Below are 13,045 nucleotides of genomic sequence, written 5' to 3'. Positions count from 1 at the left end.
TCTAAAGGCTTCTGTCCTCCACTTCAGCATCTGCCAAGTTCGAGAAACTCATCCTTACTGTAAATGAAAACAGAAACAGTGTTCCTACTAAATTCCCAAATTTTGACAGTTATTACCATCATAGCGAGTACTGTTGATGATATAGGTAGGCTTCATCGCCATAACGGTCTATATGTCATACTGGAACATGATGGGTGATGGAAATAAGAAGGATAGTCCATGGCCTATTTTTTGTGAGTGTAATATATATATATATATATATATATATATATATATATATATATATATATATATATATATATATATATATATATATATATATATACACATATATATATGTATGTGTGTGTTTGTGTATTATGTATGTATACATTATTGGAAATAAGAAGGAAAGTTCATGTTCTCTTTTAATATAATATATATATATATATATATATATATATATATATATATATATATATATATATATATATATATGTGTGTGTGTGTGTGTGTATATATATATATATATATATATATATATATATATATATATATATATATATATATATATATATATATATATATATAATATATATATATATATATATATATATATATATATGTGTGTGTATATATATATATATATATATATATATATATATATATATATATATATATATATATATATATATATATATATATATATATATATATATATATATACATACTTATATGTGTGTATGCATGTATGTAGTATGTATGTATGCATAAATAAACAGTACGTACTTACATGAAAAAAAAACTAAACCATCATTCAAGCGTTCGGCTGCCACTGGAGATTGACCGACAAGGTAATTGACTAGTCGAGATGTAAAATCTTCTATTACCAAGGTCTTTAAGTTACGTCTGAGCCCCGATGGATTTCTTTAGCCATTCAGTGTCCTACTTCGCCGGTGTAAGGACGTTTTAGTAGTGGCAGTTGGACTGATTTAGATTTGACGGTGCTGTCGAGAGCAGAAATTTGTCCAGAAAAGAGCTTTGCTAAGAACAGGAAAGCTTTCTTGGGTCTAGAGAGTGGCCGACGGAAAAGGCTAGATGTCGAGGAGTGCTCTAAACGCATAGATTTCTAGAAAGTGCCGTTTGAAACGGCTGAAATAAGGTACACTAATGCATTTAAATTTTGGATGTTGAGAACCTTATTGGATTTTTTTATGCTTGTTATGTACTGATAATAAATACTTTCCATTTGCATTTGTTCCTACATGGGTACATACCATCATCTATATAAGGATACTATTCATCGCGAGCTGGAACTGCCGTTGAATTTAACAAGGTAGTTAACGACGGGTTGGGGGCGAGGGGAAGGAACCCTGCTTCCTTACATGGCAGGGTCTCTTCACTACATGTTACCGGCTGCATCGAAATTACTGATGCACCCTTAAGAGAACTATTAGATTTCTTTCTTTCAGGAAGTGAATACGGGCTGTTGATTGTGATTGTAAAGCAAGACACTCTTGGTGGGGGGACGGACTTCACAATATTTTATATGAAGTTTCAAAATCTTCTGGGTTTACAATGATTGCTAATAAACTTTGCCTACATTGTTGATTAATATAGATAGGCAATCAACTCTTGTTCTTCAATAGTTTAGAGGGGATAATTATATACTCCTAGAGGCTCGGCTAGTGAACGGAATTTAAACTATTCGTTGGTTTAAGATGTCCATTCAGAAGACGTCTACAAAAGTTATATATATATATATATATATATATATATATATATATATATATATATATATATATATATATATATATGTGTGTGTGTGTGTAATGACCAATGTATGTTATAGTTTTAAATTATCTTTACTACTTCAAACCAATTTTAATGAAATTTCAACTTTTTCCCTTTTCTTTAACCAATTACCTACTTTTCCTGGTGAACCCCGTGGGCTTGTAGCATTCTACTTATCCATCCAGGGTTGTAGCATGATTATTTCTTATAATTGATATAAATAACAAACTGAGCAATGCGTTTAAGTCTTATGGAAGATTAGCTATTACAAAATATACACCTTGGTGGTTCGAGACAATGAAGTCCATGTGAAGATAATGAAATAGTGTGAAAATTTGAAAGTTGACGTCTTTGTCAATGTATATACCTTTAATGATGAAATGGTTTTAAAGATGATATTGGCAATGTTGTAGAAGTTATTGAAATGGTGGATTTCTTGAACAGAGAAATTAGTAGGTTTAGAACTAAAATTGAAATATATCTTTACTGGGTAGTGGCCATTGCATATTGAGATGTTCACGGGGGAAAAAAGATACTCCTTGAATACGAATATATTTTAGTGAGCTTGTAAATGGAAATATTCTTAAATCAATATATGCAAGAAAATTACAAAGAATTTGGATTGCTTGGTTTTGGTTTGTATGTCTAAATTGTTCAAATGGTCTGGCCATGCCTGGCCCTCGCTGATCCTAGCTTGCTAGAAAGGAATCTTGGTAACAGATGTGTATATGGTCAGCCTGTAGGAGATTCTTATTCCTTGCCACCGCCATTCATGAGCGTCCTTTTTAAACTGTCTAGTATCGTCACATTAGGTTATCAGTATTGATGAACCTTTCACGGTGTACTGTTGGCATTACTTTAAAGCACCTACCTTTTCGACAGATGCTTTTACAGCAACTTAGTTTCTTTTGTTTTACTTTCCAATCTCTCGCAACTTTTACCTTGCTGTAATAAATGGGTTTTCTTTAGCGCCTTATTGGTCTCTCCTCCTCTACGCGGGTTCATTTGATCGAAATTGATAAAAGTCAATGAAAAACTGTTGGTAAGTTTATAAAACGGATTTTGAGCGAAGCGAAAAATCTATTTTTGGGTGAGGCAGCCATGTCGTGCTGATGGAAGTTTCTATTAGGTAGCTTTCTAGGGTATATTTGATTACAGTGATATTCCCAGAGAATTTTACCGTAAGGTATCCAGAATTCTAACTCCTGGAGTGAATATCCCTAAATAATCTCACAGGGATATCGCATAATATCAGAGGACGTATTCTTAACACGTCACATAGCTATCTTCGCCCCGAACAGAACGCTTCGAGCGGGTATAGTGACGAGTCTGAAACGAGAATGAAAAGAGAGCCGCTCATAAGGCATCTCTCCTATTCCGTTTCCAGTGTGCATCTGATGAAGGCGGTAGCGCCCTCTTTATTCCTTGTAGCGATATACGAGGTGGTACAGATACTGTATTATAGGGAGGGGTCAATAAGCCCTTTTACAATAAAAGGAAGGGTGGGTCCATCAGGACGACATGGCTACCTCACCCAAAAATAGATTTTTCGCTTCGCTCAAAATCCGTTTTTTGGGCTCAGGCCATGTCGTCCTGATGGAAGTTTACCAGAGCATTACTGTATCTGTGGATTCCCAATCAGTGCTGTACTCTCAAGAAAGTATTTTCTTGGTACGTCTAGACCTAGAGACCTATGATGTTACCGTCATACATCATTTCATCTAAGCATGAACTATGTTAGTGCTTCCTGCTTCTTACAGGGATGAGTCATACTAGACTCTGGAAAAGTCTCGAGGAGTACATAAAAACTTATGGATGACAAAATGACAAGCTTGTATAGTGGTCTCGCCCTATACATTATAAAGCAAAGTTTGTATCAGAGTCGCCAAAGTCAGAATGAATTTGTGACACCTTCCCCAAAGTGACCACTCTTAGTAACTATTGGATAATGGTTGTATCCGCATAGAAACAAATTTTGCCTCTTTGCCACCAACCCGTTAGGGTACCACGTCAACCCTTCCAAGGAAGGGTTAGAGTGAGTGGACTTTTGCTTGAATCAGGGAACAGTCTCGAAAGACATACCATGATAAAAATATCCATATTTTAATCTTAATGCTAAGTACATTTCTAATAAAATTTAATAAACGAACATATCAGATCACATTTATAAAATTTATATAATGTGGATGATATGCGTAAAAGCATAAAGAAAAACAGTCAACAGAAAATATTGTTTCATCTACTAGGAAACAGATTTGCCACTTCAATAGAATTATTAATAATAATGATAGTCTGTGTACTGTTTACATACACTAGCGTAAAAAACGCTTGCCACAAGTGTCCGTATTATGCTATAGATTACCGACGTCAATGGAACAGTTCGTAAGGACACTTTCGTGGCCTATCGCTCAGCGTGTAGTAACATACAGTGACTACACGCGCACCTTCTAAATTAATCGTCCCAAATTAATTACACTGTTCCTCGCAGACTTAAAACAGAAGGTTAAAGAATTCTACCTGCTGCTACCACAGATCGAAGTTGCTCCACTTGCTTCGCATAGTGCATAAAGAACGCCTTGGATGACTACCAGCCGGTGTGCAAACAAGGATGTTCAAAGTCCATATAATTAAAGAAATTTTATGGAGGAGGCAACTTTCCTCGGATCATGACTAACGGGTGTAATGTCTGGAGCCGTTTTGCGAATAACACGGGTGAATTTCGCCCTTAGTTATAGATAACTTTGAACCCAGGGTTTCTCTTCTGAACAGCTGTCCTCCCATAAAGTCTGAAGTTCTATGAAGATAGACCTTTAGGCATTCCACTGGACATAGAGATGCATCTTCCTCCAGAGGGCAGATTCTCTAGGGACCCTACCTGTTGGTGGGTAGCTTGTTCCGGTAAGAAACGTTGGGTCTGGAAATAGAATCAGTTCTCCCTCCAAGAACTGGACGTGGCCTTCCTCTGTAGAGAGAGTCACTATTCACTAACTCTAGCCCCCAAGGCGAGTACAAACAGAAATATGACTTAAATTCAAAACCTTCTAAGCACATTCCTCATTGTTCATTATTTATACACAATGAGGCATCATATCTAATGACCAAACAAATGGTCTTTGGAAGCGCTGAAGGGCTAGTTCATTAAGAACGTCGTTAGAAAGGTCGACCTGTAAGGCATATGGTATCTGACTTGTCAAGGCAGGCTTGAACAATAGAATTGTGTAGGCTGCTAAACCTTGCTCATGAAGGTGAATGAAGAATGATAAATAGGAATTTGTCGGGATTTCTTTCAGTTTCCTCGCCTTGACAAAGGATAGCTATTTCTTCCCTGAAGCCTCATAATGTCTTCTGGTTTCCTCCAAAAGTCTAAACCGACTATTAGACACCGAATCTTTTTCTCATCGTTAAGGAGAGAAAATCATGAGATGTAGGTTCCGTGTTTTCTGTGATGGAGCGAAGACAGTCGACTTTTGTACTAGCTGAGACAGGGATGGATCCGGTAGCGGAACAAATTTTAATCGTAGTTCCAATGCCAGAGGGAACCACACGCTATTTGGCCACTTGTGGGCCACTATTGCAGCTTTCCCTTTGAAGGATCCCAGCATATCGAGGACCTTCAAAAGGAGGTGTGCGGAGGGAAAAGATAGATACAGGACCATCTGATCCAGCCCAGGGACATAGCGTCCACTGCCTCCGCTAACGGATCCTCGTAAGGGGACACGTAACGAACTATTTTCTTGTTGTCTTTCGTCGCAAAGAGGTCTATCTGCAGCTCTGGGACTTGACTCGAGATGAAAGAGAACGATCCTGCGTCAAGGGACCATTCTGACTCTATAGGTGTAAACCTAGATAGAGCGTCTGCTGTCGCATTGCGGAACTCTTGAATGTGAACTGCTGACAGGTGCCATTTCTTCGCGCGTTTGATGCATATTTTCTCCAGACTCCTGTTGCATCCTTAAGCTGTGCTCTTAGCACTGGATCTGTTATCGAAGCAAACTTCAGAGAGCCCAGCACTCTCTCCTGTTCGCGTCTTGATATCCGTTTGGATTTCAATAGTCTCTTGACAGATCCTACTATTTCTTTCCTCTTCTTACTAGGAATGGAAAGCCGATATGACTCCGAATTCCAGTGGATTCCCAACCACCGACATTTTTGAGCTGGAGAAAGAAGAGACTTTTTTATGTTGATTTTGAATCCCAGATGTTCCAGGAACTGGATCACTATCTTAAAAGCTTGCATGCATACTGTCCTGGATGCTGCCCACACCAGCCAGTCGTCCGAGTAGGCTACTACTTGGACCCCTTTTAGGCGTAACTGATGGATGGCTGCGTTCGCGAGCTTCGTGAAAATCCTTGGGGCTATGTTTAGCCCGAAAGGCATGGTTCTGAAGGTGTAAAGTTATCAAAGTAACTTGAAGTCTAGGTAGGGGGAGAGGTGACGAATAATTGGAACGTGCCAATAAGCATCAAACAAGTCTATAGACACAGCATTTGCCCAGAATGACTCTGAGTTTTTCTGAGTACTCCTTTGGAACACAAAACAGACTTCCTTGGAATTTGATGGACTTGAACTTCCGGATTACTCTTTTGACTAAGAGCTCTCGGACATATTCTTCCAGAGCGGGGGTTGAGTGTTGAGGAAATTGAGGTGGAGGACTGCTCCAGCTCCAACCTAGTCCATTCTTATTTAGGCTGTGGGCCCAGGGATCGAAGGTCCAGCGATCCCTAAAAAGCTGTAATCTCCCTCCTACTGGAAGTATCTACTTCTGCTGTTGTGGACCTGAGACCTTGCCTCCTTGACTGCGTCCTCCCCTGGATCCCCTTCCTCTTGAAGGGCGTCTAGAAGAACCTCTGGCTGTTCCTCTGGCTCTCGAACGAAAGGAAGAAGTCTGCCTTTCGGAGGCTGGGTTAAGAACTGGCGACAGTGTCGCCGTTTGTTGAGGTACCAGCTGGTACGTGGTTGGAGGTTGTGCCACTGTCTGAGGCACCGCGGTCACAGGAAGTTGTTGTTGATGTTGCTGTTGGTAGGGTTTAGCCGGCCGAGAGGATGGCCTAGGCCTTTTGTCTACTACCTCTTTATTGGGAAAGAGGTCTTTACCCCAAATACAAGAGGAGATCAGTTTCCTCGGTTTGTGCCTCACCGCAACCGAGGCGAACACGAACTCTCTACAGGCTCTCCTAGCTTTAATAAAGCTATAGAAATCCTTCGTAACTGTGGCCAGATGGGTTTTGGCCACAACCATGAACATGTCCTGGTTCTTGGGGTCACTTGCCATCGTTTCTAGTGTTGTTTGCAACGACATTGATGCCGCAAGTCTTTCCTTTGTCTCTTGCTCTCTACGCAAGAGAGCCTCCGACAGTTTTGGAAGCGCCTCACCGAACTGGCGTTCGGCAATATCAGCTTCCAGTTTCCCGACTGAGAAGGTAAGGTGTACGTCCTTCCAGTCTTCTTGGTCCAAGGGCAAGGTCAGAGATAACCTCCTCCAAGGAGGGGCATGGTTTCCCTGCCTCCAACGCATTTAAGGCAGCCTTATATCCCTTTTCCAAGAAGGGAAAGGCTCTGGTAGGAGAGGCCACAAAGGAGGGAAGCTTCTTACTCAAGGCAGGCACCTTTGAGTTAGTGAAGCCCCTCTCTTTCATCGAGCTCGTTAGTAACGTCTGAGCTTTACTATGGTCAAAAACTATGACCTCCAGCTCCATCTCCTCCTTTAAGGCTGGCTCCTTCCTAAAACGGGCATAGCAGTCCGGATAAAAATCTTTGTTGGGCCAAAATTCCACTTCTTCCAGGGGAATTGCTACAGACTTTTCTGAGATCACGATCTCCCCGGTTGTCATTAGCATGTGTTCGGCATACCTCCAAGGATTGGTAATCGAGCACAAGGGAAGATCCTTCACGGTGAGCCGCTTCTGGGGCCCACGTGATGCTGCTAGTCTATGTAACTCCAGTTTCATTGCAGCTTCCTTCTCATCATTCTTCCATTGAATTTGTTAGATCATCTCAACAATGGAAGAAAGAGTCCTTCCCAGTTCATCTGGGATAGCAGACGATGTAGAAGGAACCGGTTCTGGGTCCGGAACCGACGTAACCGACACTTCGTCGATTTCTTGCTCTTCTACTTGAGGAGTCTGAAACAGCTCCTCCTCCTGACCTTCTCCTAGAAGGTCCTTCTCAGTAGAATCTGACATCTCCGACATCTCCGACATCCTATCGTCCACTTGGATGTCTTGAAGGGTGGCTGAGACTTCAGAATCTACCGGGTTCAGGGCAATTGGTATCTCCACCTGAGGCTGGGGGATGATTGCATCAGCCGATGCTTTAGGGAAAAGGTAGGCCCTCATCTTCTCATTTGGAAGGTAGGGACCTGAGGTGTTTTTCTGAAAACCCCTCACCCAGGATCGTAACGTTTCCCTGGCAGCATCCCTTGACTCCGTTGACTTCGGGTCATCAAAAGCCTCGGTAATCAGGTTAGAACAAACTGTACAAACCTGAGGGTCCCAATAGTGGAGAACACCTCTGGAGGCTGCGCATGTTGCGTGCCTCCTGCAATAATGATGTCCACAGAAGTTCTTACTGCGGACATTACAGAACACTCCCGCACTTCAGATGGTCCTCCTGTAAAGAGAAGAAAAATCCATGAGTATCAAGTGAAGGCTTTTCACTTATATTGAAACATTTAGCTTATATAGAAAAGCTATAAAAGAAAGAAGGAAAGACACATACTTGTATTTCCTGTTCAGTCAATTGCTGTAACCTCCCAAAATATTAAAACTAAGGTTAATTCTATACTAGAATACCTTATGTAATTTCCCAAACGGAAATTTAATGTGTAGTTTTAATATACGAGATTGAAAGAATACAGAAAGAACTCACTTTCTATATAAAGTACGGACTCAACAAAAGGCTGTACAAGATAACATTAAGTATGATGAAGAACTTTAGTGTTATCACAAACTCTGTACAGCAGTTTTTACTAATAAAGTGTGTACTACACTACGAATATAGCAACTACTGTACATCGCATGTTATTGTGCCAGCCGGCAACTACCCCTTTATAGATCAAAGATATACTATCTTTAACTAATAGGCGGCAGCCCACTGATTCGCGTCTGTGTGCCGGCCGGGAATCATTGCCAGCCGACGGCTGAAAACACTAAAACCCGGCTGCTATCGTAGTAGCCAGCAGATTCGGGCTGTGTTTCCCCTGCCGGCAGGCAAAGGTAATAAAACCCGTGCCCGCCGACAGTAGCCAAGAACCAGAGAACCTCCACCTGCCCGGCTGTCGGCTGTTAAGCCGGCAGCCGGGTTATGGGTGCAACACAATAGACCGAGAAACATTATGGATGTAAGGTTATAAGGCGGCATTGCCATACGACCTTCCATCCAGAAAGAGTGAACTTACGGAAGGGGAGAATGTAACATTCAGGCTTCCAAAGAATCCATAGTCTGCCGGGCTCTACCGACGGACATGGAAGGGAGGTCTGGGGTTCACTCTGCAAAGAATAAAGGGTCTCTGGCAGAGAGCTGAGCCTGTCCTCCATCCTAACCTATACTAGGTACGGAAGTAGGACTGCGGCTAAAAGAAAATAAAAGAAAGAGAGGTGGGGAAGGGATAAGGGTCCTATAGACTTCGTTCTAGCAGAAGACACACTCAGCCGTTAGGGAAGCTCATCCTAACCAAGAGTTGTCTATTAGGGAGGAAGATTGGCAATACTTGCTAACCTCCTCCCAACCTGAACAAAATTAGGTGAAGTTATTTCGCCGGGCAACAGAGAACACTCATTCTCCAGCCCGAGAAAAACAACACAGGACAGTCTGCTAGGCCACTAGAGGAAGGAATCATCCTTCCAACATGGACTAGGGAAGCAAAGCTTCCTGTGCCCGCCCCTAACCTAGAAAAGGAGACTCTTTCTCTATGCTAGGAAGAAGCAGACCACAGACTAGAAACTCTGATGTTCTGCCCTAACCCAAAAAACCAGTCACTCTGGTTATCAGGTCAGGACAGACATATCCTAGAATAGTTATATCTGAATTATTATACAGATAGAACCACTAGGATTATGCCGAAGGCTTACAGAGGGAGAGAGGGATTGAACTTAGCTTCCGTAGGAGAAAAAGAACAATAGGGGATGTGCGAAAGTATACTACTGTACCTAGAATACTAGACTAGGTAAGATGAGAATCGATTACCTAAATCACCGAAACTCTCTCGTATACAATCTTGGAAAAAACATTCAACAATATTTTACATGTATAAAATATTTGCCTATAGCTTCAATAAAATAACACTCGGAAAAAACTTATACCATGCATGAAAGTACTAGTGCCAGACGTCTAAGCTACGAAGCCTCCCGAAAGGCAGGATCGGTACCTCGACCCGTATCGAAATCACCGAGCTAACACTGACCGAACAATATAAGCATTTCTAGAGTAGCTAAATAGCAAAATTATTAAAGCGTAACAAACCGGGAACGTCGCTCTAGCTAACTAACTGACCCATAAGAGCGAGCGACAGCATCCAGGATGCCTCCAGTAGGCAACAGCTCTTTTTTACGTTAAAATCACTTTTGTTTTAATTCAAAACGACAAGAGCTTACATTTATACATAGTAAAGATAATACTCAACTTCCTAGAGGCAGAAGAGGCCGGAGAAGTCATCAAAATATTGAATTAAATCCAAAATAATGAGATAACACAAGGGAAAACACCGAGTAGTAGAGCTACACGAAAAGGAATGAAGAGGGCGCTACCGCCTTCATCAGATACACAAAGGAAACGGAATAGGAGAGATGCCTTATGAGCGGCTCTCTTTTCATTCTCGTTTCAGATTCTTGTCACTATACCCCCTCGAAGCGTTAATACTGTTCGGGGCGAAGATAGCTATGTGACGTGTCAAGAATACGTCCTCTAATATTATGCGATATCTCTGTGAGATTATTTATGGATATTCGCTCCAGGAGTTACAATTCTGGATACCTTACGGTAAAATTCTCTGGGAATATCACTGTAGTCAAATATACCCTAGAAAGCTACTTAATAGGAACTTCCATCAGGACGACATGGCCTGAGCCCCAAAAAAAACATTTATGAAAGTGAAGGTTATTCATTGTTAATCTATTCAAATTCCTTGGGCGATATTTTTATAAGATTCTTAACTACAACTCTATTTTATTGTCTTTAAATAGTCATCGATACTAATAACATCCTTATTGAATAGGTGGATTTTAGAAGACAATATTGCTTTAAGAGTTCCACGTGAAATTTCAGACGTTCAAAATTAATTTGTCATTATCGTATAATAATAGATTATTAACTTTCCTCGCGGCTCGTTTCCCAATTACAACCCTTCGGTTTTTATCATCCTGGTTTTCTAGTTAGGGTTTTAGCCTGGTTTATAGTTTTAATCATCATCATCATTTCTGGTGGGAAAATATAAAGAATTTTTTTTTTAAAAACTAATTAGAATGGAACATCTGAAAGTTAACTAGTAATGGGTTTTTATATCAACTGCTTGCGAGTCTTTTCTCTAGTTTGTAAATAATGATTTGGATACTTTAGTAGCAGAGAGGTTCAGTATATCAGATTTAGTTGATGGGTGTTAGTATGAAATCCTTTGTGATCAGTTTTATAGTATTTATGGATTATCTAGGTGACAAAAGGTCCAACCTATTTTGCAGCTTTCATTGTTAGGAGAGAGAGAGAGAGAGAGAGAGAGAGAGAGAGAGAGAGAGAGAGAGAGAGAGAGAGAGAGAGAGGGAGAGGGAGAGGGAGAGGTGACTCGATAAAAAATTTACACAACTTAAGTTGTGAAGTAAATTAAATAATTAATTATGTCTATAACATATTTATATGGAATGGGGGAGGGAAAAATTTAAGAACGTACAATTGCAAGGAATTTTAAAAGTGTAAAACATTTGTCTTGTGTAAATGATAATTCCATAAAGCAAAACTATATAATGGTATTTCTTGCATGAAAAATTTTCTATTATCATAACGCATAGTAGGGGGTTATGATACATATGAATATTTCCAATATGAATGTTATATCATAAAGTTAAAAACATATGATAAACTATTCATTTTCTATTGTAAAGAGACCACTGGAGGGTACAGTTGACATTTTCTAATTAAGTTATACGTTTGTTTTTTATTATTTTAGCTTGGAATGGTCTGTAATCTTTTCTTCTCCGCAGATCCTGTCGAGAGCAGAACTTTGAACGGAGAAGAGCTTTGTTGAGAGCAGGGAAGCTCTCTTGGGTCCAGAAACTGCTCCAGGAGAAAGGTTAGAGGTCTAAGCATGCTCTAAACGCTTTGTATTCTAGAAAGTGCCTTTTGAAAAGGCAGAATTGCTGTAAACTTAAGATTTATTCTTAGTTTTGTATGTTGAGAGAACTTGAAGTTTATCATAATGGATATGAACTAATCTCTGCCATCTTCATTTGTTCCTACACGAATACAAATGGTCGTCATTTATGTATGGACTATGGATATTGTTTTCAGCGCAACCTTTACTGGTTTCAAGGTGTTACTTTGTTATAGAATATAGAAGAAATTCGGTGGAATCTTGAACATTATTATTGAGAAACTAGTAGGCTTACAACTGAGATTTCCAAAGTTTTGAATGGTAGTGGTCATTGCATATTAAGACTGTCATGGAGGAAAATAAGTATCTCCTCAATATGAATATATTTAACCTCCTGGCTAGTACAGTGGTAACTTGTTTGCCTAGCATTCGCATGGCAGCAGATCGATCCCCGACCGAGACGGTGAGTTTGAGCTGTTCACTGGGGAGGCCACTGCTGTGGTAGGGCACTTCAGTGGGTGGTTGTGCTTGCCCGGCTGGAGTTCTGGTGAGCATCTATTCTGATGGGACTATCCTTAACCTTAACCTTTTATGTATGCGAGGAGATTACAAAGAATATATTGAATTCCTAGGTCTTGGTCCTTAAGTCTGAATTGCCCCTATGCCCTTAGCCATAGCCTGGCCTTCCCTGGTCCTAGCTTGATGTAGAGTGGGCTCGGTCGATGATCATGTGTGTATATGGTCAGCCACTAAGATATGTCCTCTCTCTTGCCTTTGTCATTCATAAGCTAAACTGCCGAGTAAAGTCATATAAGTTGTTAACGCTATCATTGGACCTCACGCGGTGTACTGTTGGCATTACTTCAGACCCTTAAGTACCCTACCAGCACCTACCTTTTGACGAATACTTTTATTGCAAAATAGTTTCTTCCGTTTTACTTTCCAATTTCTCTTTGGCCATCACCTTGAGGTTTC

The 13,045-nt window shown here is 40.3% G+C and overlaps 1 long non-coding RNA gene across 1 annotated transcript in view; it reads left to right on the top strand.

The window, feature by feature from the left end:
* Nucleotides 1–934: 934 nt before the first annotated feature.
* The window catches only part of LOC137643677 (uncharacterized), an 18,817-nt gene continuing 6,706 nt past the window's right edge, over nt 935–13,045 (top strand). Inside the window, exons 1-2 of the long non-coding RNA XR_011045038.1 lie at nt 935–1,141; nt 11,961–12,049. This is a non-coding gene — a long non-coding RNA (uncharacterized lncRNA). The remainder of the gene's footprint in view (nt 1,142–11,960; nt 12,050–13,045) is intronic.

Source organism: Palaemon carinicauda, chromosome 7 (genome assembly GCF_036898095.1).
Source record: "Palaemon carinicauda isolate YSFRI2023 chromosome 7, ASM3689809v2, whole genome shotgun sequence".
Taxonomy (NCBI): domain Eukaryota; kingdom Metazoa; phylum Arthropoda; class Malacostraca; order Decapoda; family Palaemonidae; genus Palaemon; species Palaemon carinicauda.
The sequence above is the reverse complement of the archived record's forward strand: the minus strand, read 5'-3'. Positions and strand labels throughout refer to the sequence as shown.